The sequence below is a fragment of the Cornus florida genome, unplaced genomic scaffold (genome assembly GCF_030987335.1).
Source record: "Cornus florida cultivar Cherokee Brave unplaced genomic scaffold, ASM3098733v1 CherokeeBrave_3.0.0_Hap2_Chr06, whole genome shotgun sequence".
In the NCBI taxonomy this organism is placed as follows: Eukaryota; Viridiplantae; Streptophyta; class Magnoliopsida; order Cornales; family Cornaceae; genus Cornus; species Cornus florida.
The window spans coordinates 42,519,461-42,546,239 of record NW_026775576.1 but is presented as its reverse complement, the minus strand read 5'-3'; the positions used below and the strand labels follow the sequence as shown (position 1 = coordinate 42,546,239).

At 36.1% G+C, this 26,779-nt stretch overlaps 1 non-coding gene across 1 annotated transcript; it reads left to right on the top strand.

Moving 5' to 3' along the window:
• Window positions 1-23,979: 23,979 nt before the first annotated feature.
• Window positions 23,980-24,088, top strand: LOC132315272 (small nucleolar RNA R71). The gene has a single exon (XR_009483611.1). It is a non-coding gene; the product is annotated as a small nucleolar RNA R71 (small nucleolar RNA).
• The last annotated feature ends 2,691 nt before the right edge of the window (window positions 24,089-26,779 follow it).

Below are 26,779 nucleotides of genomic sequence, written 5' to 3'. Positions count from 1 at the left end.
TCCTCTTAATAATGCCTCCCATAGCTGCCAATCTTTTCTTACATTATCCTAATGATTTTTTAGTTGTTTCCTTTCATAGTTTTTGTTGGTGGACTTACTAAAATTCTCAATAAAATTCTTCCAACCCTTTTTGTTCAAGTGTGTTCCATTTTTATTACCAGCTCTCACTTGTTGTACAACAAGATCAACAAAAATCGCGTGTGTAGTTGAGTCCCATACTGCTTTTGTTTTAACTTTTTCTCCTTCAACCTCCATCTAATTTACAAATGGAATAGAAATTAATAAATAATGGGAGGTGATTACTCACATATTAGCATTGGACTAGATACTTTAATTATTATTAAAGTTTTTTCCAATATCTCAAGCACAATATAAAAAGTATACTCATAACAATATTTGAAACATTGTATAAAAAGCATAGTTATAACAAATGTTATAATGTTGTATATTATGTATATATATCCATATATCATGGAAAAATGGTTATTCATACAAAAATGGTTGTTTAAGTGTTCATACATATATGTATGTATATGTTACATATATGTATCCATACAACAATGTTCATACGGGAATGATTCAACATTCATGTGATCGATTAGAGCATAAATAAAAAAATGGGTTAAGAAAAACAGTATGATTAATTAGTTCAAAATTTTGGTCATTTCAAACTTCACACCATATATTCAATCAAACATTCATATACAAAATAAAATATATCATTCATATAAAAGATTACAATTGTTCTCGATACTTTAATTATTATTAAAGTTTTCTCCAATATATAAATAAAAAATTGGTTAAGAAAAACAGTACGATTAATTAGTTCAAAATTTTAGTCATTCCAAATTTCACACCATACATTCAATCTAACATTCATATATAAAATATAATCAATCATTCATATACAACAAAATAAAAGATGTCGTATCCTTAGCTGAAACGAAAGAGATCCTTAAAGCGATGATCTTCAAAGGAAAGTGACGATCTTCCTGAAGTTGTCGTTTAAGTTGTCCTTAGGGTTTAGGAATAATATGATGTCTTTTATAATGGCAGATGTTGTAATTTTATTTTTTCAATGCTTAAAAGAAAAGGGTACGCTTGTCATATTGATAGATTCATTAAACCCATAAACGGCTTCCCGTGTGTATCTAGAAGAGCGTTTTACCAAAGTTGGGGTCCCCAACTTCTCTAAAATGCTCTTCTAAGAGCTAAAAACTCTTCTATAAAACTATCCAAACACCCTTCATAATAACTTCTAAGCCCAGAAAGTCAAAAGCAGCGTTTGAAAAACCAATCCAAACAGGGCAATATATGTTTGGTACGTTTGTGGAAAACCTAGAGTGTGTCTGGTATCCTAGTTCTGGTTCTTTGGCTAATGCCACAACCTTGAGACCACAATTTGTACTTTGTTCTTGTGAATAGTTAATTTTGTTTGCATACTATAGATGCGCGCGCGCACGCACACACATATATATATATATATAAGTTGTCTTCAAGCCATGTTTGGCAACCAACAATTTATAATAATTGTTGGTCCCATATTTGATTTAGGGTTTGCTCTTTTAAATGTCAAAAATCTATCACAGATCCATTTCAGTAAGCTTAAGTTGATTCTCGAGTGTTCGCATTACAAAGCACGTTTATTGTTCTTCATTGACTGTTCGGGCATTGGAATTCTTAGTTTCGACTTTAGTATTCGGTCCGAGATTTTATGCACTTATATATACGAAAATTACTATAGAACTCTTTTATAATTACCAAAAAGAAGAAAAAAAAAAAAAATTAATAATAATGATGAGGTGGATGTTAATGATAGGGTCGGTGGCTCTGTGCTGAATAACCAGAGTTCATAATCAATGACATAAAGAATTTCTATTTTGTTAAAGCTAACAGACACTGAAATTTAATCATATTCCTAAAAATTCTACAGGCACATCATTATGAATGAAATGCCCATGTTTCAAGTCCTTTTCCTTTCTGTACACAAACGTACTCAAATAAATGGACCATAAATTTTGTTCACTTTTTTTGGTAGCTGGAAAATAATATTGACACTGAAGAAAAAATCTCAGAGCGAAGGGAATTTTTCATTAATTTTTATATATTGGGGGAAGTATGAATTAAATATGAATATTCATATCCAATTTATTTATTTTTCTATTAGAATGGGTATTCATTTTTTTTCGTATTTTAAAATAGTTCACCTAAATTTATTTAAAAATTAGCTGATATAAACGAGTTGATAAGTTATGAATAATTTTGTCACCCTTATATATACAATTATCAGCTGATACGGGACCATTTTTTAAGTCCGACAAGCAACTTATATTGATTAGTTTATATTGATTTTGCTCGAGTTTGTTACATTACAATCGTGACCGTTACTGCAAATCATGATATATATATATATATATATATATATATATATATATATATATAGTCATTTTTGTAAAACGATTCCATAACTTTTGAGTGGGTGAACCTCCGACAACTGAATGATGATGATGTTGATGTTGGTGTAATTGTGATCTAGAAAGCTGCAGCATTAAGGTAAATTATCAAGGAAAGTAAATAATATATGTAATGGAGGTTATACGCGGCCATTTTTCATGATTTGTCGTATTGTTGGATAGGTGATGTATCGGTTGATACGTGACCATTTTTTAGGTTCGTTATACGATTTGTATCGATCAATTTACACTAATTTTGTTTGAGTTCATTATATTACGATTGCAATCGATACTTCGACCGTAACACAACTTTTATATATATATATATATATATATTGTCATTTTAGTAAGACGATTCCGATGAACTTTTGAGTCAGTGGTGAAATCCATGTAGTGTGAAGCTCCAACAACTGAATGATGATGATGTTGATGGGGTGTAAATTGTGTGACCTAGAAAGCTGTATTAAGATAAATTATCAAGGAAAGTAGATAATATATATAATGTAGGTTATTTATGAAGAACAATTAATGATATTGCTGTCAAAAACTATAATATTAGTTAATTATTTAAGATTGCATTATTTAACACGAAATTTCTTTCATTATTGGTCCCACTTTTAGTTGGTATATTATTAATCAATCACATTTCGATATTAAAACTGGTTTAGACCCTTTGGGTTGTTGGATGTTGAATAATTGAAATAGGGTTTGCCATATGTGTTGTATTTGTAATTGTCTCATCTTTAATGTCCATCAGCCTAATACGGAATTGTGAGCTGGACTGATAATTGTGCTCGTGAAAGTTGAAGTTGACATGGATTTTTGTAGATGCTATTCAAGTGCATTGCATTTAGACCTGGATTTGGACTTTCATCCCACGAGGAAAGAAAAATCTAATAATATGATAATGACCCAAATCCGTAACTTGTTGACTTAATAAAGGTAATTCAATCAGATAGTGATTTATCAGGGAAAAAAAAAAATCAGATAGTGCTTTGATTTTATTAATTAAACACACACATATATTAGTAAATGATTCAATGAAAAAAAAAATAATTAAAGTATGATTTTTATGTTAATATTTACATATAAATAAATACACATTTAAATATAATATTAAGATAAAAATATGAATTGAAAAAGCAACCCAATAACACAATAATGAAAAAAAAAATTAATATACAAGGAAATTGACTAATAATTTTTACATTATTTGAAATTGAATATCTAACTTGAATTTCATGTACATAATTATATATATCTTTAAAAGTTCATCTGTAGAGAATTCTATCAGACTATACCATCCATCACCTTATTTTGCCAAACATATTATGCTATTAGACTTTATTTCCTTTATGTAATTTCTTTTGCAATTCCATTTTTATTCTAATTCAAATAGGCAATGACATTTCGTCAAATAATTGTGTAACTGATTGGTCCCAACGAAAAATCATGAATTCATACATAAAGTACTTTATATATATAATTAATTAATTACAACTATTTTAATTAAACACTATCAAGTCTATATCCATATCCATAAATTAACCTGTATATATCCGATATGTACGTATAGAATTATTGGCATTCTATTACTTAATAGGTTGATATAGAATTATTAGTATTCTATTAGTAGAAGAATTTTAGTAGGAGCTGATATTCGCTCTGTACTAAAATTCTTAAGGAGCTCTACTTTTCCTTTTTTTTTTTTTTAAATGAAATTACAAAGGAGTCCTTACACCTCAGAACATTTAATAGTGTCCAATCACTGATAGGTTTTTATATTTGTTAGTTATAAATTGAAAATTTCTTTATGTATATATATATTTTTTCAGTGACACTTATTCTTTTAAGTGTGATTCATATTATGTTATCAAAATTACTTATATTATGTCTGATGGTATCGAATCAGCATTTTGAATTTAGGTTTGAAAAAAGTTTAATACAAATTTTGAATTAAACTTTCTCAAAATTTTAATATAAGACATCAATTCAATGCTCACAAACATCATATTAATTTATTCAAATTTAAATTATTTATATAGTCTTAACAATAATGGACCACTTATGTTTTTTTAACCTACCACCCTCTACAGCCATACCATATTATGAGAAGATCATTAGTTGCAACTTGCAACCAAAATGTCAGGGAAAAGGCACTACGTGCCACCTGTCCACCCTTATCATCCAGAATTGTCATGCCAAATGCATGTGCAATTGCATACATATATATATGGTATGTATATTAATTGCATACATATACAATTATATTAATTGCATGCATACATATACAATTATATTAATTGCATACATATTGCATACATATGTATGCAATTGCACATGCATTTGGCATGACAATTCTGTATATATATATATATATATATATATGGTATGTATATTAATGTTTATCACAAGAATGTTGATAATATATAAAATTTCTTGCATTTCCACCAACCATTTCATTCTCATTATTATGTATTTGAACTCTATTTTTGACAAATTCTTAAATTTTATATCTTTTTTTTTTGTTATTCTATATATATATATATATATATATATATATATCTCGAGAAAACCAATAGAAATGAATTTTATAGCTGCAGAAAATTCAAATTAAAAGTTTCCGGTAACTTATTATTCAAATTATATATTTACTAAACATGTTTTTGATTCTATTTTTTAAAAACTGCAAAATAAACAAAAACATCTAAATATAAATATATATATCAAAATAGCACATGAAGAAATAAACTAAAACGTTACAAAATAACTCTTAAATTTTCTAAATTGAAAGAGAGCGAGAGAAAAATGTAATATAATTGATACAACTTTATGAGTGCAGTCTGCGGAGAGGTCCGGCTACCTTACATTAAAAATAAGAGGGCCACTTCATTTATATTCAGTTATCATTGCACACATAGAAATTCCCAAGTAGTCCCACTAGTCCTAGCCTTATGGTCCAAAACAATCCGTATGCATCACTCTCAGGGAACCAAGAAATTAAGAGAGAAACAGAATCAATTTTTCCTATCCTTAAATCACTCCACAGTGAGGGTGGGACAATGTCTAAGGCGGCATAACTAACTAAATAATAATAATAATAAAAATAATAATAATCACTTTCATTTAGCTTTTGTTAATATTTGTGAACTGTATTTTGAAGAGCGGCAGAAGAAATTTTACGTCAGTTTGGTAAAACATTTGTTGAAACTTTTTTACTATTGAGATAACAATTTTGACCTTTGGTAACTATTATTTTGTAATTGAAATAACTATTTTGCCCTTAGGCAACTATTATTTTTTATAAAAAAAAAAAAAAAAACAGACTAACAAACTTTTTGGCAACATAAAGTAGTTAAACATTTTTTTATGTAATTATTCCCTAAATATCGTACAAAAAACCTTTCAATAATTTCAAATTATTATACCAATATCAAATTATCAGACCAATATCTCGATCTCAAACTATGAACGTTGTGTCGAAGCTGGTACCCCCTAGCGTAATGTTGTTGCTAGGGTTTCAGCATAGCATGAGGTGACCAAGAAAATAACTAGTCTTTTTATAAGTACACGTTTGGAATTTTATTTTTTTAGTGAGTAAAAGCAGGAAGGGTACACTTGAAATTTTAAACATTTCATTAAAGCACCCATCAACTTCCCATGGTTTATTAGAAGAGTGTTTTAAATAAGTAAGGGGGTACCAGCTTCTCCAAAACGTTCTTCCAAGACTGAAAGCTCTTCTATAAAAAAATATGTCAAACACTGTTAAAAATAGCTTTTAAGCTCCAAAAGCCAAAAGCTATATTTTAAAAGCCAATCCAAACAGGGTTTAAGTACATTAGACTTGGATTGTAATAGAAAGGGTTTTGGTCCTTCCATCACAAATTTGCCTCATTGAGGCTCTATTTGTTTCATCGTAAAATATTTTTCAAAAATTATTATTATTATTATTATTATTATTCTCTCTTGGCCCTTCGTTCCTCCACCATCACCACCGCCATTTTCCACTGCCACTGTAATATTCCTAATTTTTAAAAGGATATAATTGAAATTTAATTATTTATTTCATGTGCGTTTTTATTTGATTATGTGGCTATGTGCTTATGTGACTATGAGTTTATTTGATTAATTATTTATTTGAAATATGTGAGAAATATGTGATTTAATTGTGTGTTTTAATTGATTGATAGTGTGAGAATTGGTTGTTTAATTGTGTGAAATTTCTTGTAAATTATTGGTTAGTTTTAAATGATTAATTGTTTTATTTTAATTTTAAAAAGAGTTGGATTTTGATAGTAGAAATAGACCAAATAAATAGGTCACATGGGTTACTTGGATCGACCTACATGGGTAGGGGTTATGACCCATGGGTACTGGAGGTTATTATTATTATTGTTCTAATTAATAACGATAAAGAGGATTCAGTTATATATATATATTTATATAAATATATATAATTATATTATATTTATAAATGGTTATATTTATATGTAAATACGTAATACTGCATGGCAGTATTAGTATTACTATATAGTAGTATTATTTATTTCTCTTTTTCTTTATAAGCCGACTTGTTTTATGTATAGGATTAGGGTTAAATCTTATTGCCTATATATATATATAAGTCTGTAGAGGAGGAGGCTAGGTTTATACGTGAGTGGTATTATACCTAGAGAAAGAGAAAGAAAAGTAACATAGAGGAGAGAAAAGAAACCGAGAGACAAGAGAGAGGGTTTTGGCCAAAGAATTAGGCTGGACCAAGGAAAAAGGTTGAGGGCTGTTCAAGGGTTAGAACTAGAGTAGTTGGAGGCTTTGACGACGGCCAAGGATCGCCGAAAAAAACTAGGAAGAAGAAATTAAGGTTTCAATCCGAAACCTAGAGTAGAGTTCTTCTTCTAACTCTCTCCCTTAAATTTCGTGTTTCTATACATGCCTAAGTTAATTTTAGGATTTATCAGAAACTAATTTGACTAAATATGCATGCTTGAATTGAATTAAAATTGGTTTTTATTATTGATGGTGTTCTTAAGAAAATCTTGAATTTCTTGCTTGTCAACCTGTTTTGATTCATGTTAATGATGCATATTACTTTCATATAATTATTTGAGACTGTTTAGGACTTATGTGATACCCTTCGATTCTAGAGCCACGGGTGATCAAGTCCGAGCACAAATCCGAAGGATACCAAACAATTAATATGTAAACAAGTAGAAATAAAAACTGAATTAAGAATAAATTAATAATACGCTGAAACAAATCTAAAATAAGAATCCTCAAACTTGAAATAATAAATATAATTTAAAATCGTACAACTCGGGAATCCACCTAGTGGACCCCTAATCCCAAATCCTTGAATAAATTTACAGAATTAAAATCCAAAATTAAAATAGAAAGAAAAATCCTATGTAACCGAAAGAGTGAGTGTCTGTATCTGCATCAACACGATCAAGCTCTAAGCCAGGTACTGTCGAATACCTGAAAAATAATAGAGTGGGTCAGGCCCACATGCAAGTCCTGATCTATTACGATCCAAACAGGAATCCGATACGCAGATACATCTTAGATAGACTTAACAATATCTAGAGTAGTCCATATATGTATATATTACACACTATAGGACGCTCACTAGTCCAATAGGTATGTCTCAGCCTGAGTAGAGATACCATGCAAATCGCACGTAATGTGGTCATGTGTATCTAGACCTACCAGGGAACAAAACCACTGTCCAGTTATCCATCCTAGGCGATATACGCAACCTAACCATGGTCCTGAGATTCAAGCTCATACCATGGCACCATAACATAAATATATAAAGTCCGTTCAAGGTGTGTCATTCAAAAAGTTTATTGACCTGACACATAGTTATAAGTAGGACTTAACTTTTGTAGTTAATCCATCTTATTTCAGAGTAAGTAGGTCTTAGTATTTGAACTAAGCCATCCCTAATATGCCACCGTCCTATACCGGTGCATATACATCCATATAAGTAGGACTTAACTTTTATAGTTAATCCAACTTATTCCAAAATAGGTAGGAGTTAGTATTTTAACTAATCCGTCCATAATATGCCGCCGTCCCATACCGGTGCATACAATCCTCCCAAGAGCACAGTTTATAAAATAACATTATGCATTCAATAACCATTCTCCAAAATATGCATCAATATAATTTAACACATATATATGAATATTAGGCATTCACTATAGGGCCTAAAAATAACCTTCCAATAATATAAACTGCTAAAATAATATAAGCATTTACATTCTCCAACTTGCCCATAAATTGATGCAGTTGAATAACAAACGTATATCAATTTTTAATCTAAACCAAGCATAGATAATTTCAGGTAAATCTCTACACTTATAACTCCACCTAAATACAATTTACAGTATTAAGTCATAAATAAAACAATCTCCAAGTACAGTAAATAGGTTTCTTAACCACAACAGTGCACCACCAACAGGTTTTCCCCCAAATTCAACTTACTCCATTCCTTCGTCCAATTATGAATTGATGTTTCCCTATTGTTTAATACAATTGGAGTACCAATTAAATCTATACTAGGTATAGTTGATTTAATTAATTCACCATTCTTATAACACTATGGAAAACATGATTATATCTATAATTAAATCATATTTAAAAGCCTTGATAAGTTCCAATATATAAACCTAGCAAAAAAAATTGCAATACTGCAAGGTTTCTTAAACTGAATGCTACTCCATCTCCTAATACCGTACTGTACCAATGTTTTCCAATAGTTTTATAAGTTCCTAGTAATTAATTACATCCAAGAAAATCAATTAAACCATTTAAGAAAACTCTGTACAACCCAAAATAGTCCCTAAAACTCGATCCTGTGCGTTTTAAGAAGGAGCAGGCTCTCAAAATTGGGAGCCTGCTCTACTTTTCATCTAGAGCCGGCTCTAGGCTTTTAGAGCCGGCTCCGAGAACACCAGGAGCCGGCTCCCCCCTTTGGGAGCCGTCTATAAGAGGTTTGGGAACCCTCTCTCCCTCCTCTTAGCAGTCTCTGTTCGTTTCATCTTCCTCCTCTCTGATTCTGATGATCACCAGTCCTCTGTAGTAGTTTTTAATACATGTTTTAAAGTCCACCTAGATTCCATATTGGTCACAGAATAAGAACATACAACCAAAACTTGAATTTAAACACAAGTTGTTACACAACAGCAGCAAGGTTTCAAGTTAACATTGTAAAGCAAACTAAGAACAGATTTATTTCATGAAATTAAATACAAATTAAACATGCATAGGAGACGTAATTAAGACTTAATTTAATCCCTGAAGGCTATCTAAGCATGCACAGAACACAAATTCCTGGGAAAGAGAAGATCAGAAACTTGCCTTTGAAACTCAAACTTGCAAAGCTAATCCCACGTCTCTGAGTATTAAACCACCCTTGCTGCTCCTATTGTAGTCTAGTAACACACACCAAACTTCCCTTCGTGATTCTGTTTTGTGAACCACTCAACCTCCCACTCCGGTTCTCCCTGTATCTCTCTAGTTTTCACTACCAATCTAGGGCTCTGTTTGTGGTTTACAGAACGTAGTTTATTTTTGTTCTTCAAACCCTAAACCATATCTTGCTTTATATTTATAAGTGTATATGAATACCCTAGTCCACGAATAATCAGAGACTAAGCCCTAATCCCCATCCTAATCGGCCCATGAACTATCTCAGTTCTAATTTACGGCGGCTCACTATACAACCTTCTTAACCCTACTGTTTAACTAACGTATTGTTTTAAAACAATTCATTCACTTAATTTCCATAATTAAATAACTACATCAAATAACTTAAGTCAAATAAAACGAAGATGCAACTAAACCAAAAAGAAGCCAATTAATTCAAATAAAATAATTAACTCAATCAAATTATTTAAGTAATTAATTAAAACAAATTTAAGTAAATCATTTATTTAAAAATAAATACACACTTAATCAATTAAACAAACCAAAACACATAGCTCACATATTAAAAATGCAATAAAACTCAAAATTATCAAAATTAAATTCCCATTCTATCCTTTTGGAAACTAGGGGTATTACATTCTTCCCCCCCTAACAAAAGGAATTCCGTCCTCGGAATTCACGAAACTCTGAATTAATGACTTTACAAAATTCATTTCCGATTTCGTGTGGCACAGCTTCATTAGATGAGCTCCACCAAATTCCAACAGATCCAACAATATACTCAGTTTCCATGTATAAGAAATAACATATATGTACAACTCTGAGATTGTATCTATTAACAATCCAATCGTACCCAATATTTAGTGAAGGGTAATGATCCCTATTCCTCCATGTTCCATAGAACAGACTCATAGAATTCTTATGCATGCAGCGCTTAACAAGTTGGTAACGCTATAATATAAGTAACTGCCTAACTCGATCAGCAAAATCCGTGAAAAGGCAGTGTAATACAGAAAACTAACCTTCCTTCTAAATAACCATTTCCTGATAAAGAACTCTTATGTACGAGTTTAACTATCTACAAAATCCGATTGTCGCCTCCAAACCGTACACACCCATTACCAAAAGAGAATATATTTCTCCGATGTATCCTTACATAAATCAAGGTCTTATCATATAACCTCGCTTCCAGGCCGAACCAACCAGTGAGAGATTGGCACCACCTACTATCCAAAATCCCAGACATTGTCGCATGAACCCCTTTGTGCCAACAATAGCATAGATAATATTTGAAAAGTTGAGTAACGCTTCCAATTACCCATGCCAACCTAGGATATATCCTAAGTATATTTGCCGTTATTAAATATAATATTGCGATCACATTTCCCATGTAGAGATGCGAAGCATAGTTGTTGCTCCAACATCGGCAGAAAACTTCTTTGACACAGCACCGGTTATTTTCCATATTGAATAACCACATGCTATAACTCCGTTATCAGCGCAATGTAGAACTGAGAAGAAGTGCCAAAGTAAACACCACTAAAGTGTAGTCCATAAGCGAACTTGCTCTATCCACTACTCGTAATCCATATGAAATTAAAATTCCAACCAATGTTGGTAATTTCTACCAACTATCCCCTCCTGATTAGTCCTACTCCCATTTCGATATAGGAAGTGGCTAAAACCTCCAAGGATATCCAAGTATCAACCTTCCACCTTGTTAACAGGTGACACTTAGAGACAGTGATATACATGTCTCTATCCATACTGGCTCACCACAACGATCGTGGTAAGTCGTGTTGTAGCTTCTATCCATTTGACTGCACCGTAAAAGTTATGAAGTTTACATCTCAGTCACTTCGGCCTACATAGAATCAAAAACACTACTACCAATCCTCCTTCAGTGCCCTCAACTCATCTGAGTAAAGTACGACCATTTCCCTGGTAACAGCAAGTGTTATTATTTCCACATGCTAAACTCAACTGACTTCAAAAGAACCACCACAGGCTCAATCACCATAGCGGTTAGTAAAATCATCCTCCTCCCTATTACCTCCACTAGACGCAACTTAGTGCAAAGTGAGAATCACCACAGCTATCCATCTAAGCCGTCTCGTGATCCGTGTTATTCGTAGGAACTGATATCTTACTAGTTCCACAATAGACAAAACGAAGCTAATTTAATTTTATTAGTCAAATAATATTCCAACCAGAATCCTAACCCTTGTGTAGAATCAGCTATCTCTCATCTAAATCCGTGGGAACTACTCTGTCATTCCCGTTCTAGAACGAGAAGTGGCTGCAAGGATCTAATGATCTCTGACGGGCCTTCTAGATATCAGACTTTGAGACAAATCTCTATGTCTCTCCTCCTACCTTCCCTCCAAACATCTGCTTCCTTCTATGAAGCATTTTGTTTCCTTCAGGCGCAATAAAACTAAGAGTTACGAACCTCAGTCCGTACATTCCCCTTCCAATTTGTTTAAGGAAAGTATCGTTAGTCCGGTAACACCAGCTTCCAGATTTAGGTGTTCGGTCCCACCTTTAAGTATTCAACACCCTACTTTTCTAATACAAGTAAGTGTCTAATAGACATCCTATCCAAACGCAACTTCATATAGAATCTTGTCATCCTCTAAATAGATAACAATTTCTGAGCAACAACTATTTGTTGCTAACCATTACCTAAAAAAAAAAATTTCCATATTATTTGTGCAAATGAATAGACTCTGTTTCATCCTCGATATGCAACTCCGGTAACTACTCCTAACGACATACCTTTATGAACCAAATTCTTGATTTAAGGATAGACTAACGAATAGTTAATCTGCCTACTATCCTCAGTCGGTGTCATTTCCCAAGTACTTAAACCAGTACCCAAAATCCTCTTACTGACTTGGAAACACCTGTTTTAAAAAAAATTTCCAAGAAGATATTCAGCCAAGTTAGTTCCTCCGATAAACCATCGTGACGTTACAGTTTAGCAAATGAATCTATATCATTTGACTCGAACTGCTGGTTTACTTATCCCATCCTGAAAACGTACTATAACTACGCATGTCTAGGTTCATCAGATTAGCTAACGTTAGATATACTTACCAAATCCTATGACTACATGCCTAAAATCCTAGCGTAATTAACGTTATTCCTCCAAAATGGTAGTTGACTGTTCACTCACTTGTGTCCCCATCTAAACCGTATTTTCGATCCTGAATAATTAACGAAAAAGGAAACGCACAAAGCACACACAATGAAACACAATAAAACACAATAGAACCCTACGTAAAACATTGTTCCTCCTAGCAAAGAAAATCTCTTTTAAAAATCAACTTTACCTGATTGGTTCACAATTTTCTTTTTACAGTTTCAGAGGAAATCATCCAACCTCGAAACTTAAGCTCAAATCATAACTCAACACAATCCATTTGCTTCAGCAAATTCCAAAGGCTTAACCTTCATCCTCTTTATACACGAAATGCCAACTGTCCAAAGTAACTTTGTAAAGCAACTTAGAACGTCCCAACCTAATCCCCATACTCCTCGGAACGTGATATAAAATCATCGCCTCGGTCAGAAAAGAACTCCATCCGATCCTAATCTCCTAAAAAGTTCACTTTATCTACCTTTTCTAAAGGTAATCCCAGAGTTTAACTATCTGTAGGTCGATACATGCCAACTCGACTAGTATCGTTCACTATACTATTAGCGAACAATATCACTCTCGCGTGATCCTTGCTTTCCAAGATTCAATACCCTCTTTCTTGAGTATGTTGAAAACTCCTCCCCTAGAGTCCTCTTTGGACTCCTATTCCTCGGTTGTCTCCTTTAAGAGAACACTGAAATCGTGTTGGTCCCTTTATGCGGTGACCTAAAACACACTCCCAAATCCTTCCTTGGCTTATACTTCTAAAAGTAGTGCCAACCGGGACTAAACCTTCGATTTCGAGTTCTGCTTCTGATAGAGAACTCGATAACGTACTCCTCTACTCCTTCGGTCTGATTCGCTATCGCCGCGGACCCCATCCTCCTTCTAGTGTCAACCATTCCATAATTATGGAATATAATTGACATCAGCTGCTCCTCCTAACGAACCGTAAAAGAGTACAATGAATCCTAATATGGCTCTAAGTTTTTAAGAGACGCAACGCGGAAGACTTCTAACGAAAGACACTCCTAAGGACACTAGAACCTGGAGTGCTCTGATACCAACTGTGATACCCCTTGATTCTAGAGCCACGGGTGATCAAGTCCGAGCACAGATCCAAGGGATACCAAACAATTAATATGTAAACAAGTAGAAATAAAAACTGAATTAAGAATAAATTAATAATACGCTGAAAGAAATCTAAAATAAGAATCCTCAAACTTGAAATAATAAATATAATTTAAAACCGTACAACTCGGGAATCCACCTAGTGGACCCCTAATCCCAAATCCTTGAATAAATTTACAGAATTAAAATCCAAAATTAAAATAGAAAGAAAAATCCTATGTAACCGGAAGAGTGAGTGTCTGTATCTACATTAACACGATCAAGCTCTAAGCCAGGTACTGTCGAACACCTGAAAAATAATAGAGTGGGTCAGGCCCACATGCAAGTCCTGATCTACTACGATCCAAACAGGAATCCGATACGCAGATACATCTTAGATAGACTTAACAATATCTAGAGTAGTCCATATATGTATATATTATACACTATAGGACGCTCACTAGTCCAATAGGTATGTGACCGGTCCTTTACAAGGGTCGCGATACCAAGTCAAGCTTGAAGAGTTGTGAATTTAGGAGGTAGCCAAGTTTTACATTTATAGAAAGCCACTACTACCTTTCTCTATATAAAATATAGATAGGACGAGTAGGGATCGTCCCAAGGGATTAGATGGTGTATCGAATTGTGAAACTATGGTAATTAGGGTTAGTAGGTCGAGTGATCACACAATTGATTGGTTGGTTGATTAAGCTAAATTGAATTCAACTAAATAATATAATATGAAGTAAACAAGAGAGAGAGAGGTCTTGGGGTGTAAAGATCACCACCAAGCAATACTTTTCTATACTACTAACAAGTGATCAATTGAGGGTAATGGATGTGTTGCAATATGATAAGGGTGTGTGTGCATTAGGTTGATTCAATTGGCAAGGATGACAAATCAAGCAAGTATTGTCTAAACATCATGTGAAGAGCACAATATATCTAAACAATAGAGCATATATTGTCTAGACAACATGGGGATAGCACAATAGATCAAAATAAGTCATTAATCATTCATTAAGCTCACAATCCACATACAACACAATATTAGAGGAATATGTCATTTGGACTCACAAGCATGGAACATCAAACATCAAGAGTAGATTGTCCTCCCATCTAACATTACACTACCACTACACTAAATCTACACTACTAGCATGAAAATAAAGCTATCTAGACTAGGGGAGAGGCACAAACCATCAAGAATAGGCATAAACCATCAAATGAACCAAAATAGCATTCATTAAGCATATCATCTTGATAATCTCTAGATCTATAGCATCAATACACATAGACATGCATCAAAAATACTAAATCCAGGGATAAGCACATGAATATCCTACTCTAGCATACATAGACATATTGATAGAATAGAATAGTCAATTGGAAGCATTAAACCATACAAACCATGAAATAATCAAGATTTATATATCATGAATATCAAGATGTATCATACAACACTAATCCCTCAATAATACACAAGATTAGAGTATAGAAAGCATGCTTGGGGCTAACTCTAGCCCCAAGAGGATGTCTAGCCACTCATGGTAGTGATGATCCAACCCTCAAGGGCTAACTCCATGGCTGCTCCTTGTTGGTGAAGATCTCCTCCAATGGTGCTCTAGCTTCCCTCCTTCCTCCTCTCTAAGAATAGCCTCTAAGATCAATTTTCAATGTGTGACAAGAGACTCCCTCAAAAAGTGTATCATATTCCTTATATAGGTAGGTCAAATACACCCCATGATGAGCTGTGGTCGTGCAAGGCATATTCTCCAATCATTGGATGAAAGACGGAATAAATGAGCTAGACTTTAACTTTTTCTCGCTGGAGGAAGTTCAATCGATCGAACCTTAACTTGGATCGATCGAAAATGGGTTCGATCGATCGAACTGCATCTTGGATCGATCGAAGTGGTCTGACTCCTCCGGATAATGACAAGGCTGGGATATTTTCAAGGTATTTATGGGGAAAAAGACAAAAGTGGTTGGTAGGCGTACAGCTGTGGATAAGATCAATCATTTGAATAAGACAAAATAGGGTTCGATCGATCGAAGGTGATGTTCGATCGATCGAACTTGGAATTTCAGCAAAGGCTAAGGTTGGATCTATCGAGAAGTACTGTGATCGATCATAGATGTTCGATCGATCGAACTCTAAGTTGGATCGATCGAACTTTTCAGCTGCACAACTTGATTCCTTTTTGCTCCTTTCTTTCTCCACTTTGCTCCCTCCTTTGGTTTATCTCAGGATTGCTTCAATTAAGCTCTTATTTGGCTGAGTTAGCTAAATTTTGGGATTAGTGCCTAAAAATATAAATAACACGTAATAAGTCTAAAACGGCAAAGTAAGATAGATAAAGGTACTAGAATGCTTAAGCTTAACGGGTTTAAATGCGCACTTTTCAGTGCTCATCACACCCCCAAACTTAAATATTGCTAGTCCCTAGCAATGAACTAAGAAGTAAATGAATGAAATAAACAACTATACAAGTATAAACTGGAAAGCAAGTAAAATGATAACACCATTTTTGTAGGGAACACGATTGCATTTAGCATATGCAACAAGCCTTTTAAACCCCTAGGTTACCCCTAGTGGACGAGTAAAGTCTCGTGAGGGTTTCCAGAAATAGTACCCACAAACATTAAGCTCATTCTTTCAAAAGAGGCACCAATATTGCAAACAAGCATTGGGAGAAAACTACCTCAAGTATGCAATTTTTCAACCGTTTCTAAGCAATCTCCCAAAATTTCAATATCAAGCAAGCAAGTATGGTCCTCCACATATCAAGAAGATGATCATGAAAATCAAAACAAGTCTAGAATCCATGTGAGAGGTCCGGCATCAAGTGTGTTGCTATCTTAGCCAACTAGAGAAGTAATCACATCCTTACCCTCAAACTAGCACACAAATCTAGTACCGATCATCAAGATAAGAGAGTGGACCTTTTATTAAAGCTTTATTGTTCTAGGTGTGCTTATTCTTTTCACTCATTTTCTTCTTCTTTTTTTTTTTCTTTTTTTTTTATTGAGGATCAAAGATGGAAATACTGTGCAATGTGTTAATCTCTTAAGCTTTCTAGAAGATTCATGTAGCGAGCTTTAGGTCAATGACTCCCAAACCAAATGGCTTTAGGGCATTAGGTGTTAAGACACCCCAACAGACTTACAAACTCAAATCAACTAGGCTACAAATCAAGACAACGACCATCTAATCATTTCCCACTTCTCGCCTTTTGGGAGAAGTCCTCACTTTTATTGCTTTTGCAACTTCTTCTCTTTTTTTTTTTCTTTTTTTTTCTTTTTTTTAATCAATTATTAACCTAGAGTTTGGTCCCTCCACCTTTCGGCGCGAGAAGTTCACTGCTTAATGAGGCAAGAATCCCGGCTATTCAATGAAAATGGGTTGTTATCCACCTTTATCAAGAATGAAAGCTTTCAATGCACTACTAGCCCAATTGGGATATAACCAATTCAATAATCAACAAAGCATGTACCCCACAATTGAATGCTAGCGTGCGCCGGTGCTAGTGTAGAATCCTAGAATGAATCTCAAAACAATCACAGAATCAAGATGATGTGGACCACAAGTGCAAGCATGATATTAAATTTTATTTTTCTTTTTTTTTTTTTTTTCTTTTTTTTTTTTTTTTTTTTTGAAAAATTTACTCCTAAATGGCATTCAAAAGGCATACAAGGAGTATTGGACTCTCAAGTCAAGCAATTTTTAAATTTTAAGCAATATAGTCCTCAAAAGATCAAAATCATAGCTAGAAATGGACCAAGTATAGAAATATCCCTCAAATACACAAGACATGCTCAAAATTTGAATTTTAAAGCAACACTGAAACATACACCAATACCCCCAAACTTAAACTGCACATTGTCCTCAATGTGTGAAGAGAACAAAGGAAAGAGGATACCAGTGCTTTAGACATGAATGATCGGGATAGAAGTATCCAAAGTGGGTGGCATGGCCCCCCCAAACTTGGGATAAACTGTGGTCCTGAAAAGTTTGCACTCGGATAAACTCATTAGATAACAAGATAGGATAATCAGTGCACAGTGGACATGCAAGTGTAAAATGGGATAAATAGAGAATAGAGAGAGAGGTGTAAGAGTGGTCCTGAAAAATTGGGCAACACTCTCTCACTGAAGTCACTGTGGTGTACCTGATGGAGTCAAACATACAAATATGAGATACTAAGAGACATCCATAATCAAAAAGCAATATATAGAGAATATAAAGTGCAGGTACATCAATAAAATAATAAAGCCGACAGACCGGCCGCAAAGTATAATACAGTAACACTGACAGTATAATACAGATCCAGAATAAAAGAAATGAAAGCATAGAACAACTGGAAGTGGAGTCTCAGGAGGCCTGATCGTGAAGATCTGCAGTGGCTGGAGGTGCAGGTGCGGGTGCAGGTGCAGGGAGTCGGCTGGAGAGATTGGCAAAGCAAGCCATGACATCCGCCCTGAAAGAGGTGAACTCAGCTCGGTGGGCAGTGATGTCGGCTCGCATGGCTGCTACGTCCTCCTCCAGTGTCTGCAAGCGTGCTCCGAATCCGGGAGTGGGAACTGGAGACTCAGGCAGAGATGCCTCTGAAGAAGACTCCCGAACTCGCTCCTAAGCAGCGACTCGATCACTGGTATCATCGGCATCAGCATCATCTGCAGCATCGGCATACTCCTCCGCAGGTCGCTCCAGGTCAATGTCCATGCGATCGGCAGCCAGACCGACTGGTGCGTCGTCCGCTGTGATATCTGCTGCTGCTGGAGGTGCCGGCTGTGCCTGGGCTACCTCCTCCTCCTCTAGTTCAGCTGCTGCCTCTACAGCTGGCTCCTGAAGACTCCGAATAAGAGCATTGTAGCTCTTCTTCCAGTCGCTCCTCCCATAGAAGCTGGACCGTGCAAGGGGCTCCTCATCTGGGGGTACTCTGTAGCGCTGGTCAAGAAGGATCTGCGTGATGAGGTATCCGAAGAGTAGGACCTTGGACCGCTTAGGGTCCTCCCTGGAAATGAAAGAATCATACAGCAACCTCATCACGCTCCAGATGAGGACTGGGATAGATACCCAACAGCCCGTGTAAAAAGCGTAAAGAGCTGTCAAGTAGTCATGACGCCTCTGGATCTTGTGGCCCGCTATGTAAATGTTCTGGAAGAGAACTGTGTCGATGAACTAGAGGTCGTCAGGCAAGAAGGTCCTGGTGGCGAATGTATGACCACTGGCATGATGGCCTGTCAAGGAGACAGCCATGTTAGAAAATGAAGGCCTATGCAAGGTGGACACCGGTGTGGGCACCGGCAAGCACGGGCCAGAGTGTCAACTGTGATGACAATCTCATGGCCGTCCACTGTAGTGATCATCTCCGCGGTAGATCGTGGCGAGGGCCGGAGATGCTGAAAGAATAGCCGCACCAGTCGCGGGTATACAAGGCCGGTGACTGGGGTAAGGATGGCTGAGAGGCCTCGCTGCATGATATCCTGATAGCCAGACCGGGTCAAGATAGACTCGGAGAAGTACTCAGTATCAAAGTACGACTCCTGAGCCACAGTCATAGCTGCATATCTCGGCAGCAACTGGTCACGGCGCTGAGCCAGTAGAGGTGGCTGCGGTGATGGCATGGCGGCTGCATCTGCCTGATGACACGCAGGAGAAGGTGATGGTGTGAAGGCTGGAGGAGCCTGGGATGTAGATGGCACGTGGTCAGCTCCCTCCTCAGCCTCGTGGGATGGGGACTGAGGGGGAGTAGCCTGTGCGGGCTCCTCCTGAGCATGAGATGGCTCTGCAACCATCTCTATCCTGGGCCGTATATGTCTGTGGGGTCGCTGTGGCCCGGAAGATCGCCTGGCTACTGTATTAAACTGTGGAGGCATGATCTGTAAAGAGACAAGAAAATTTCAATACATAAGTCAGTGCCAGATATATAAGAATTTAAATGCATAATAGAAACATGTATGTCAAATAAGATAGACAAAATATGGATGACATTAATCTATGATAATGATGAAATGTGAATCATGCTAAGCAATGTAGGTATGAAATGCATCCAATGTGGAATATCACAGGCATTGTGCATATAAAGATAGCATGAAGACGACACAAGATGAATGGAGTGTGTATGTGTGATCTTTGAAAGCTCGATCGATCGAACTTTAAGTTCGATCGATCACCGAAAATTTTCGATCGAAGCATGAAAGTGCACAAGATTGGATCGATCGAAGGTAGTGAAATGAAGTTCACTACTTCGATCGATCGAAGCACAAGTTCGATCAATCGAATTGTGCGAATGCCGAATTTGAAAAGTCGCAGATCTGTGAGATCTAGAGTACGGGGCCCACACAAACGTGTTTGTGGGCCCATATACACACCATTCATACAATCAACAACACCCAAACACTCCCCAACTTCAAATCAAATCAAAAACCCCCAATTTTGGTTTGGCCGAATGCATGTATGTATGTATAGCATGTAATCATGAAATTGAAACTTCAACAATGAATGATTCATACATATTGAACAGGATTTAACATAAACAATCAATAACATGCATCAATTTAAGCTTGGAATCAAGAAAATTGCATTCGGTTTACCTCTAAACTGAGAAAGATGAGATGAGAGAGAAGGGGCAAAGCCGCGATAAAAATGGAGCTTATCCTTGGCGGAATTGGCTCGCCGGAGATGGGGAAGATGATTGGGATGAGGTTGGCCGGATTGAGCTTGAGATTGAGAGAAAGGGAGACTTAGGGTTAGGGTTTGTTTCGAGGTTGGATCGATCCAAGTGTATCGATCCAATTCGGTTTTATTTTAAAAACACGATATGCAGAGTTCGATCGATCGAACATTAAGTTCGATCGATCGAACCTAGGTCTCCACTCTAAATTTTTTTTTTATTTTTGAATTTGAATTTTGAAATTTGAAAAATCAAAGGAAATTAAATTAATCAGATGCAAATTTTGATCGATTGAAGAAAGATTTCGATCGATCGAAGAGGATAAAGAATGTATAAGTTTAAGGGCTCAAGAGTTGACACGTGTTGGAACCTTGGATCGATCGAACTTGGAATTCGGTCGATCGAACATGAAAAATTTTGAAAAGTCCCGAGAGCATACATTTTTGAAAAATAGATGAGGCCTGAAAATTTTTCTAAGTGTTGGGACTCATGATCGATCAAACCACATGTTGGATCGATCGAAAGATAGTTCGATCGATCGAAATGGTTTACGATCGATCGAACTTTCAAAAATTTGGAGATCCCGAGAGCATGAATTTTGGAATTTGGATGCAGGTCCAAAATTTTTCTAAGTGTTGGGTACAAAATGAGAGCTGGATCGATCGAGTCCATAGTTGGATCGATCGAACCAAAACTTGGATCGATCGAAATTATGCCTAAATGCTCAAAATGACTTGAATGCTCATGCAATCCCTTACTCAGTTCCTTCCAATGTATATGAACCACAAAACAGTATCTAGACTTCGCAAGAATCAAAATGCAAGATAGAAATGAGGGAGGAATAGGGTTTTGACATCCTACGAATTTCGGTGCTAGTCTTTAACGTCTCTAGCAAGACCTAGGGTTCTTTTAACCCGGATCAAAGATCTTGCAATGCATCCCCTCCTTTTTGGGATGAGAGATGTTTCGAGTCACTCCCAACAAATGGTTCTTGGAAGAACTTGTTGGGGTAAACTCAAAAGACGTCTTGTGTTCCTTGTCAAAACTTTCCTTGGGCTTCCACGCCTTTTCACAACAAGAGTTCGAAATCACTTTTCTTGCATGCAATGCTGAAGATGAAGATGAAGGCTTTGAAACATTGTTCATACACAAAAGCTCATTCCTTTCATAAGCAAGATCATGATATTCCTCTACCACATTAACCTCTTCCTCATATTTGTCAAATGGATTGGGTGTGGGGTTAAAGATGTTCAACTTCACTCTCATGTGCCCAAAAGAAATCTTCATTATCCCCGTCCTACAATTTATGTTGGCATTTGAGGTTGCCAAGAAAGGACAGCCAAGGATAACCGGAATTTGGTTCTTTGGATTAGGCACCGGTTCCGTGTCAATGACGACAAAGTCAACCGGGAAGAAGAACTTATCAATCTTAATCAACACATCCTCAATTATCCCCCTAGGCTTCTTAATGGATCGGTCGGCAAGTTGTAAAACCACCGACGTCGGTTTCAATTCACTTAGGCCCAATTTGACATAAACCAAATAGGGAAGAAGGTTAACACTAGCCCCTAAGTCAAGAAGTGCCCGGTTGATGACATGTTCACCAATGATACAAGATGTTGTAGGTGCACCGGGGTCCTTAAACTTTGGCAAAGTGTTGTGTTGTAGAATGGAACTCACTTGTTCGGTTAAGACCACTTTCTTTGATGTTTGGCTCTTGTTCTTCCGCTTTTGGGTGCATAAGACCTTCAAGAATTTGGCATAAGCCGGAATTTGCTTAATTGCATCCAAAAGTGAAAGATTGACTTTGACTTGCCTAAACATATCCATTATCTCATTGTTCTTGGTCTTTTGCCTTTCTTTTGAAATAGACCCTTTCAAGGCGTCCGGAAATGGAGCTTTTTCAAAAACTCTTTCAGCATTTTCTTTCAAAGAATTCTCAGCATTGGACTTGTTCAATTCATTGGATTTCAAATCACTTTTCAAAGAAGAATCATGAATAACATTTTTCAAAGAACTTTTCTCAAACACATTTTTCAACACTATTTTCAATGAATCTCTTTGGAAATCATCTTTCAACTCACAATTTGAGGGCTTCTCATTCTCAAGATCATGCACATGCAATGAAGGAGGAATAGTGTGTGGAACGGGACGGGTGACAACTTGAGGTTGTACCGATTCACTCTCTTCATTAGGCATTCTAACTTGATTGTCTACTACCCTACCACTTCTCAAGGTTGTTTCCGCATTGACATGCTCAACATTATGCCCTTCTAATGAGGATTTGGTTTCTACAACACATTGTTGTTTGATTGGGGCATTCATGTGCATCTTTCCCTTCTCTCTAGCATTAAGTGTTTCAGCTATTTGCCCTACTTAGGTTTCTAGCTTGGCAATTGATTGAGAATGAGAATACAACAATTGAGTATTTGCTTCTAGAGTGCCCAAAGCATTTAAAACCTTTTCCTTAAAAGCGGAACCTCTAGAATTTCCTTGAGAATATGATTGGTTAGGAAAATGAGAACTAGCAAATTGATTTCCTTGTCAGTTATATGGTCTTGAACCTTGGGATCCTTGGTTTTGAAGTGGAGGTGGAATGTATTTCCCTTGAAAACCGCCTTGGGAAGAGTTTGAGCCCTCCCCTTGGTTTTTCCAAGAAAAATTAAGATGATTCCTCCAACCAGGATTGTAATGGTTACCATAAGGATTGTTCCCTTGGTTCACAAATGTTGCATTAACTTGCTCAATGGGTTCATTTTGAATTTGTCCATGAGGACAATTAGAAGTAGAATGAAGAACACTAGAACAAGTCATACATGATTCATTTTGAGCTCTAGGAGAATGGTTAGGAAAGGAAGACACTTGATTCGCCAAGTTTTGATTGATCAATTGATCAAACTTTTGAGATAAAGACTTCATCTCGGCGGTTATATCATTTGAGTGGTCAACTTGATGCAAGCCAACACTCTTCCTACCTTGAGAATTTCTACCATTCCTAGATGACAATGTTCTATGCAAAGAGTTTTCACTCATGCTCTCATAAAGATGCCACACGTCTTCCTTTTGCCGGTCTATATAAGAACCTCCCATTGAAGCATCAACCATGCCTTTATAATTGTCCGATAAGCTTTCAAAGAAGAATTGGACCAATTGCCATTTAGGCATGTCATGGTGAGGACACTTCCTAAGCAATTCATTGAAACGTTCCCATGCCTCGTGGAAAGTTTCTCCCTTCCCATGTGTGAATTCTCTAATGGCGATTCTCATAGCATTGGTCTTAGAAACCGGATAGTACTTTTTCAAAAATTCTTGTTGCATTTCTGCCCAAGAAGTTATAGAAAAAGGCCTAAGGTTGTTAAACCAATACTTCACCTTATCTTTAAGGGTGAATGGAAAAAGTTTCAGCCTTAAAACTTCTTCCGGCATGTCCGTGTATCGAACGGTAGAACAAACTTCAAGAAACTCATCCAAATGCTTGTAAGGTTCTTCACTAGGAAGTCCATGAAAGTTAGGTAGCATTTGGATAGTTTATGCTTTAATCTCATAATGGGGTGCTCTAAATGGTGGCAATTGAATGCATGTGGGTGCATTATACTCATTAGGCACATAGTGATCTCTCAATGCGAGTGGTGGATTAGCAACTTGAGGTGCAACATGGACACCTTGGTTATATTGAGCTTGATTAATGATGGGGGGTTGTGGTGCATACATTGGCCTTGGAATTCCCATTGGAATTTGGCCTTGTTGTTGAGGAGGTTGATGAATGTATGGCCTAGGCATGCCTAATGGAACTTGCATATTATCATTTTGCACATTAGGATGAAGGATGCCTTGTTGGTCTATGTGACCAAGGTCTTCAACATGATCATCATTGAGAGCGTCCATTGGTAGATTGGTTCTATGTGAACTTCCTCTTCCCCTTGGATTCCTAATAGTGGATTCTAAATGCAAATCAAGAGGGACAAGAGTAGGTCTCAATGAACGACGACCATGCATGCACAATGCAACACGAATAAGCAACTTTCTCAACAATGCAATTAAACTTCACAACCACAATTTTCAAATGCAATGTATGTCAAATAAATGCCTCCACGTGGACCCCCGATTTAACTAAGGAGATTGAGTAAGAAGGTCTCACAATAGTCCTTTAGCACTTCAACTCCAAAATTAAAAGCTTAGCTTAGCAATTTTACTTAACAATTTTTCACTTTAAGCACTTTTCCTTTGCTTTGCTTTGCTCCTTAGCTTGGAATTACTTTGCTAGCTCCTTGCTCAATGCACCTAGTCAATGGAGAAAAAATTCAATAAGCAATCAAAAACAAAAAATAAAAAGAAAGTAAAGACACGATCAAAAGAGTACTAATCCTAATTGAATTTCACAATTCGACGTTGCCAATTTAAAATCCCCGGCAGCGGCGCCAAAAACTGACCAGTCCTTTAAAAGGGTCGCGATACCAAGTCAAGCTTGAAGAGTTGTGAATTTAGGAGGTGGCCAAGTTTTACATTTATAGAAAGCCACTACTACCTTTCTCTATATAAAATATAGATAGGGCGAGTAGGGATTGTCCCAAGGGATTAAATGGTGTATCGAATTGTGAAACTATGGTAATTAGGGTTAGTAGGTCGAATGATCACACAATTGATTGGTTGGTTAATTAAGCTAAATTGTATTCAACTAAATAAAATAATATGAAGTAAACAAGAGAGAGAGAGGTCTTGGGGTGTAGAGATCACCACCAAGCAATACTTTTCTATACTACTAACAAGTGATCAATTAAAGGTAATGGAGGTGTTGCAATATGATAAGGGTGTGCATGCATTAGGTTGATTCAATTGGCAAGGATGACAAATCAAGCAAGTATTGTCTAAACATCATGTGAAGAGCACAATATATCTAAACAATAGAGCATATATTGTCTAGACAACATGGGGATAGCACAATAGATCAAAATAAGTCATTAATCATTCATTAAGCTCACAATCCACATACAACACAATATTAGAGGAATATGTCATTTGGACTCACAAGCATGGAACATCAAACATCAAGAGTAGATTGTCCTCCCATCTAACATTACACTACCACTACACTAAATCTACACTACTAGCATGAAAATAAAGCTATCTAGACTAGGGGAGAGGCACAAACCATCAAGAATAGGCATAAACCATCAAATGAACCAAAATAGCATTCATTAAGCATATCATCTTGATAATCTCTAGATCTATAGCATCAATACACATGGACATGCATCAAAAACACTAAATCTAGGGATAAGCACATGAATATCCTACTCTAGCATACATAGACATATTGATAAAATAGAATAGTCAATTGGAAGCATTAAACCATACAAACCATGAAATAATCAAGATTTATATATACATGAATATCAAGATGTATCATACAACACTAATCCCTCAATAATACACAAGATTAGAGTATAGAAAGCATGCTTGGGGCTAACTCTAGCCCCAAGAGGATGTCTAGCCACTCATGGTAGTGATGATCCAACCCTCAAGGGCTAACTCCATGGCTGCTCCTTGTTGGTGAAGATCTCTTCCAATGGTGCTCTAGCTTCCCTCCTTCCTCCTCTCCAAGAATAACCTCTAAGATCAATTTTCAATGTGTGACAAGAGACTCCCTCAAAAAGTGTATCATATTCCTTATATAGGTAGGTCAAATACACCCCATGATGAGCTGTGGTCGTGCAAGGCATATTCTCTAATCATTGGATGAAGGACGGAATAAATGAGCTGGACTTTAACTTTTTCTCGCTGGAGGAAGTTCGATCGATCGAACCTTAACTTGGATCGATCGAAAATGGGTTTGATCGATCGAACTGCATCTTGGATCGACCGAAGTGGTCTGACTCCTCCGGATAATGACAAGGCTGGGATATTTTTAAGATATTTATGGAGAAAAAGACAAAAGTGGTTGGTAGGTGTACAGCTGTGGATAA